General features: G+C 41.4%; 1 pseudogene; it reads left to right on the top strand.

The window, feature by feature from the left end:
• The first annotated feature begins 779 nt into the window (after positions 1 to 779).
• Positions 780 to 1,330, top strand: LOC136129029 (ferritin heavy chain pseudogene; annotated as a pseudogene).
• Positions 1,331 to 6,891: the final 5,561 nt, after the last annotated feature.

Here is a 6,891-nt window from a genome sequence, read left to right as displayed (position 1 = left end):
AAGTCAGAGCGAAACAAATCACTCTTCAGATTAAAAAAATTGGAAAGTATCAACCATTGACAAAGATGTGGACAAGTAGCATGGCTCATTCCCTCAGTGGAAATCTAAATTAATATACTGCCTATGTAGTACACATTGATAATACCTATAAAATTTTAATTGTTTATACCCTTCAACCCAGCAATTACACTTCTAGTTATACGTTATAGAGAATTTGTCTCATGCGTGAAGTGGGAGACAGGTATAAGAATCTCTTGTTTGTTGAAACATTGTAATAATAGAAAGTAGAAACATTTTCAATGACCATCCTCAAGGAAACTTGAAACTTAAATTTAAAATGGTATAGTGGGGGTGCCCTAGTGGCACAATGGTTGAGAGTCCGCCTGCCGATGCAGGGGACGTGGGTTCGTGCCTCGGTCCGGGAAGATCCCACATGCCGCGGAGCGGCTGGGCCCGTGAGCCATGGCCGCTGAGCCTGCGCGTCCAGAGCCTGTCTGTGCTCCGCAAGGGGAGAGGCCACAACAGTGAGAGACCCGCGTATCGAAAAAAGAAAAAATAAATAAATAAAATGGTATAGTGTGACAGTCCTCGCGGAGAGTCGCCGCGGTTTCTTGCTTCAACAGTGCTTGGACGGAACCTGGCGTTCGTCCCCTGCTCCGGCCGGCCGCTCAGAGCCAGCCCTCGCCACCGCCTCACGGCGCCCTCCGACCGCCCCAAGGTCCCCGCCGCCGTTACAGCGCCGAGCAGCCACCGCCACCGTTTCCCCTCAGCCGCCCGCCATGACGACCGCGTCCCCCTCGCGGGTGCGCCAGAACTCCCACCAGGACTCGGAGGCCGCCATCAACCGCCAGATCAACCTGGAGCTCTACGGCTCCTACGTCTACCTGTCCATGGCGTACTATTTCGACCGCGATGATGTGGCTTTGAAGAACTTTGCCAAATACGTTCTTCACCAATCTTGTGAGGAGAGGGAACATGCTGAGAAACTGATGAAGCTGCAGAACCAACGGGGTGGCCGAATCTTCCTTCAGGATATCAGGAAACCAGACCGTGATGACTGGGAGAATGGGCTGAATGCAACGGAATGTGCGCTACACTTGGAAAAAAGTGTGAATCAGTCACTCCTGGAACTGCACAAACTGGCCACTGAGAAAAATGACCCCCATTTGTGTGACTTCATTGAGACTCGTTATCTGAATGAGCAGGTGAAATCCATTAAAGAATTGGGTGACCATGTAACCAACTTGCGCACGATGGGGCCCCCGAATCTGGCATGGCACAGTATCTTTTTGACAAGCACACCCTGGGAAATAGTGATAATGAGAGCTAAGCCTTAGGCTGGCTTCCCGTAGCCACAGGGGTGACTTCCCTGGTCACCAAGTCAGTGCATGCATGTTTGGGTTACCTTACCTTTTCTGTAAGTTGTACCAAAATATCTACAAGTCCTTTCCTTAGTACCATTCCTTCAAATAAAGTAATTTGGTACCGCCCCCCCCCCCAAAAATGGTATAGTGATACTGTGGAATATTATCTATCAGCTAAGAGAAATACCACAAAGATGGATTTAAAAATCATAAAGTTGAATAAAAAGGGCAAGTTGTAGATTATGTTCTAGTTATGTAACATTTTTAAATGGACAAATACATTCATATTATAAAGAATTGATTTATTTCTATATGTATGCGTATATATGTATATGAATATACAATACAAACACATATATGTAATAGTATAACAAAACACACCGGAAGGATACACCTAAATTCATAAAAGTGGTTTCCTCTGAAGACACTGGCAGGGTAGTCGGTTTGGACTGGAGTTGAGGGGAATGGTCAAGGGGACTTGAATTTTATCTGTAATGTTTTACTTCTTGTATAGAAAGACAAAGAATTTGTCAAAATGTTAACAATGTTCAGTTCTGGGTGTTGACACATGGGTGTTTATGAAATTCTTTTTGTTTTTCTATATTTTGACATTTTCTTATAAACAAGATCTTTTTTTTTCTGGAAATCAATCTTCTACTTTGTGCCTAGGTTTGATAAGTTGTGCACATTTCACACAATAGTGATGAAGGGGTCTTGGAACAAAGCGTGTGTAATTCTCTGCATAGCTGCCTGGCACATTTTCACCAAGCCAGCCTAAAAATAACTGAAAAGTGAAAGTATGATTGGGTAGAGGGCCCCTCAGCTGACCTTCAGGACTTTTGGTTTGTCCGTCAGTTAATCTTGTCACAATCACATAATTATGAGGTTGGTTTGAGCTTGATGAACCAATATATACAAGGAAAATACGCTGTAACCAGAACTGTGCCACGTCAAAGCCCTTGGGACACGAAGATTTTCTGGTGTTTCTACGTGAGGTTTTCCTCAAGGTAATAAGGCCTTTAAAAATAACTTGCTTTTCAGGCATATCACCCTTTCCAAAGAATATGCCTCTTCTCCAAGCCGAGTTGTATATTCCCCAAAATATGCTGATGCTGCATGTCCATCACATAAATACCCAAATGTCACACCATACCCCGGCGGGTTACAGTTGGGCAGTACAATACCTTTAAAAGCAGTGGGGCTGCAGAATCCCATAGAAAAGACCATTATATCCTCCTCTGAAAGAGAATCTCATAAGCTGAAATACCAGTTAATAAAAAATACAGGACAGAGAAAACTAACAAGGCAAGGATACAAGTGCACTCAAGTGATACTCAAAATTCCAGCTGAGTTGAACTTAGAGTTATTTAAGAAAAGTCAAATAACTGAAGAACTAGTTTGGGAGCCTCAGTGTGTCTTTTTTTTTTTTTTTTTTTTTTAAGGTACATACCACTTAGCTCTCTGGAAAAAAAAAGTTGAAAGGGGTTTCTACCCAACAGAATGAAATCTGAGACTGAAATCTCAGGTCACATGCAAAGTTAAAACTCAACATTCCCAGTAAAGGTTTCTTCCTTCTAAACTTTGTATTTTGAAAAATTTCAGGCCTTGAGAAAAGTTGAAAGAATACTCAGTGAAATTCTGAAGGTATTTGGCACAATGAAAGACTGGAAAATAATTTACATGGGGAAAAAAATCTATAAAATTTACTAATTCCTATGTTTATTTTTACAAATGTGCACAAACTCTACAAATGTATATGCTTTGCTTATGCATTTAAATTTAGTAAAATTACATTTAAGGAAAAGCAGGAGGAAATTTGGCAAAAAGAGAAGAAACAAGAGTAAGGAACAAAAAGCCATATAGAACGCACAAAACCCTGTGACGCTTCGGATTTTTAAACAGGGCCTGAACAATTGGTTTGCTTGATTTTTAAAACAGAGTTGAAGTTGTTTTAATATTCTATAGAGAAAACTGAAGGGGATCCTAGTGGGACTGTGTAGTGTCAGAGACCAGAGGCAAAGAAGGAAGTACGTTGTCCTTTCTCAAAGGGAAAAGTGAGTGGGAAGGGAGGAGGCTGTTCAAGTTAATGAATGCTTCCTTCCTTTCTCTCTCACTTCAGGAGTAGCCAGAGACCAAAGACCTGCTTCCTTCTCCTTTAGTATCTGTGCCTTTAGCATTATAGATGGCCAGCATTTTCCAGCAATGTTAATAGTAGTGTGGATATGATTTTTTCTATCAACATAGTATAAAATAAGAGTGATATGCAAAGGCATTACATTACACATTATTTCTACTCTTAGTGGCTCCTGGCTCTTTCTCTCCTTTCTCTCAAGCTAACTTGAGTCAGCAGCCTTATTTGCTCCAGCCCAGGGACTTGGTTTATCTACTCTTTGTTAACGGGTCTGGCTGAGATCAGGAAGCCCCTTTCTCATGCTAAACCTGTGGCTTCCAGGTCAAGCTTCATTCACGCTGTTTATACCACATACTTGCTTCCTGCCTGGGCAAATTGGTTCCAGTTCTTCCAGGTCAGATGTATTCTGCTGTCTCCTGAGTCTTGGCTTGCGTTAACACCCAAAGCCCTTGTGTCAGTGTCTTGTTGAGCCTCTAGAGGGGCATCTATCTCAATGGTTGTTGCAAAACTTCACTATTCTCGGTCTCTAACTGTGGGTATCTATCTGTGGAATGAAGCCGTCCATAAATTCAATAATTTTTGTTGGATACTTGTTAGAGGCAAGGAGCATTGTACTCTGCTGGGAGCTGGGAATACAATGTTGGTTAAGATAGCCATGCTTTCTGCTCTCATGGTTCTTATCGTCTAATGTGAACTTAAACAGATGGCCTGCTCCAAGGAGGGGCCAGCTTTTATTCACTAACATGAACTGTACACAGAAAATACTGAATAAGTACATGTGTGTATGTAAGTGGGTGGGAAGCAAGATTAGAAGTAGGGAGGCTAGAGCTATCACAATTGTACAGGTGAAAAAATTGTATAGGTTAGATAGTATTTTGACTGCAATGGAAATAGTGAGAAGTGATAATTTGAAGGTAGAGCAAACAGGCCTGGGTTTATTATGGGGTATGAGAGACATAGAGGCAGCAGTGAAGACCCATTTTTTTTTGACCTGAGTCACTGAATGAATGGTTGAGCTATTTACTGAGATGAGGAGATGGAAGATGTGTTCATGGATATCAGGAGTTTAGTTTTTGTCATGTAACATTTGATTTTCCTACTGAACACATTGAGTAAAGATGTTGAGATGTCAACTAAATACACGATTTTGGAATTCAAGGGAGAGGTCCAGTCTGGAGATAAAAATTTTGAGAATTATCAATGTGTGGATACACTTAAAGAGATGGGTCTGCATAATAACACCTTGAGAGAGAGAGTCTTAATAGAGAAGAGGATCAAATGTACTGCCCTGGGACAGTCCAACATTTAGATCCTGGGAGAAGGAAGAAGAGCCAGCATCGGTAACTTAGAAGGTCCAGCCAGGAGGTAGGAGAGAAACCACTAGTGCTCTGTATCCCTGTAGGCAAAGGAAATGTCTCAAGGAGGAGAGAGTGAGTACCTGGGTCATAAGCTATTGAGTGGTTAAGTAAGATGAAAACTGAGAATTGGCTACAGGTTTGGCCACAAGGTGACCTTGACAAGTGTTGTCTGATTGGATCTGGTTGAGGAGAAAACAACGGGTGAAGAATCATGGGCACCAAATGTAAATATCCCTTTTGGAGTTTTATTACAAAGGGAGTAGAGAACTGGGAGTGAGATGGGTATGAGGGGTCAAGTAAAATTTTCTAAAATGGGAAACATTACAGTATGTTTGTAAGTTGATGGGAATGATGAGAGAGAGAGAGAGAGAGAGAGAGAGGTCTGAGGATGCAGGCGAAAAAGGAATTACTATAGTATGAAAGTCCTTGAGTAGCTGAAGAAATGGAATCCAGTGCACAGGTGGAGGGAGAAGGGCCAACAAGAGAGAAATCAGAGCAGAGAAGAATAGACACAGATAAATTTGCAGATGTGGTGGTGGGAAGATGAGGATATTTCTTCAGAGGGCTTTGATATTCTTAGTATCAATAAAACAAGAAATAAGAAGCAGGGTCAGCAGTTGAATTCAGGTAAAGGGTCGAAGGTATTGAAGATTTGAGGAAAGAGGAGAAGTAACATAAACCTCTTGGAGAATAAGAGAGTGAGCTGATAAGGAAAATATAGTAGGATTGCTGAGCAGTGCTAAGAACCCATTGAGGCTTGTGGTCATAAATTTAAGTGAGACCAATCGTGGTTGCAGATGGTAAAAAGTAGTAGGGACAATGGATTAGAGATCCTGGTGGGGTCAAATCATTGTTGGAATCAAGATACTGGAGGCAATGAGTTGGAACAATAGAGATTGATGGTCAGAGAGGGATGCTTGAAATTGAGATCTGGGAGGCGGAGCATTTATTTCTGATGAAAACGACCTGGACATGATCATGTTTCTAGGCGACTGAAGTGTGATGGAAGAACAGGTTGCTGGAGGGGAGAAAGTCAAGGAACTGAGAGGCCAGAGCTTTCCAGAGGTGGAATATACAAGGGATCTTATTGGTAATTTGTCATAAGTTCTAGAGGGCAACTGGAAGGGTTTGGAAGGTTGAGAAAGGGAGAAGGATTGAACAGGTTAGGGAACATTCAGAGCCATATGGTGATAAGAATCCAGGTGATGAGCAATGACTAAGAAGGCTTGGATTTCTTATGGAGACTGAAGGAAACAGGATTGAGAGGTCCTCATAGTCTCTTCAGGGAAGATGAATAGGCTGTTCTCATTCTGTTATTCTAGCTTCTTTCTTGGGACCAGTCTCTCAGGTGCTCCTTGCATTATAGCCTTTGCCATTGTTCAGAATGTTCTTTCCATCTTCTACATCTGCTGAATCCTCAGCTCCCTTCTTATCTTGCTCCGATCTCCCAGACCAAGGATCATCTCAGTTCTTCTAGCACTTACAGTCACATTTGATACTTAACATATAATACTATTCTGTTCCTCCTGGAAAAGTGGTACAGATGAAACGGTTTGCAGGGCAGAAATAGAGACACAGATGTAGAGAACAAACGTATGGACACCAACGGGGGAAAGTGGCGGGGGGGTATGGTGGTGTGATGAATTGGGAGATTGGGATTGACATGTACACACTAATACGTATAAAATGGATAACTAATAACAGCCTGCTGTATAAAAAAGTAAATAAAATAAAATTCAAAAAAAAAATACTTTTCTGTTCCTTAGTTATCTTTTATCATGTTTCCTGTCATCTCTATATGTATCTTTCACCTCTTAATATGGCTTAGCAAATGTCAATGAATATTGGTTGATTTTTCATGAAAGAGGCTAACATCTTCCAGAAATTATATGGGTAAGCTGGGGACATGGTAAAGGAAATTTTAATTTAAATTTTTGCAGCAAATTTTTCAAATGTTAACAATGTAAGGACACTTTAAAAGAAAAAAAAATTCTGAAGCATCTCTGGCAATGAATTTCCCCCTTCGAAAAACATCAAC

The sequence above is a fragment of the Phocoena phocoena genome, chromosome 1, assembly GCF_963924675.1.
Source record: "Phocoena phocoena chromosome 1, mPhoPho1.1, whole genome shotgun sequence".
In the NCBI taxonomy this organism is placed as follows: domain Eukaryota; kingdom Metazoa; phylum Chordata; class Mammalia; order Artiodactyla; family Phocoenidae; genus Phocoena; species Phocoena phocoena.
The sequence above is the reverse complement of the archived record's forward strand: the minus strand, read 5'-3'. Positions and strand labels throughout refer to the sequence as shown.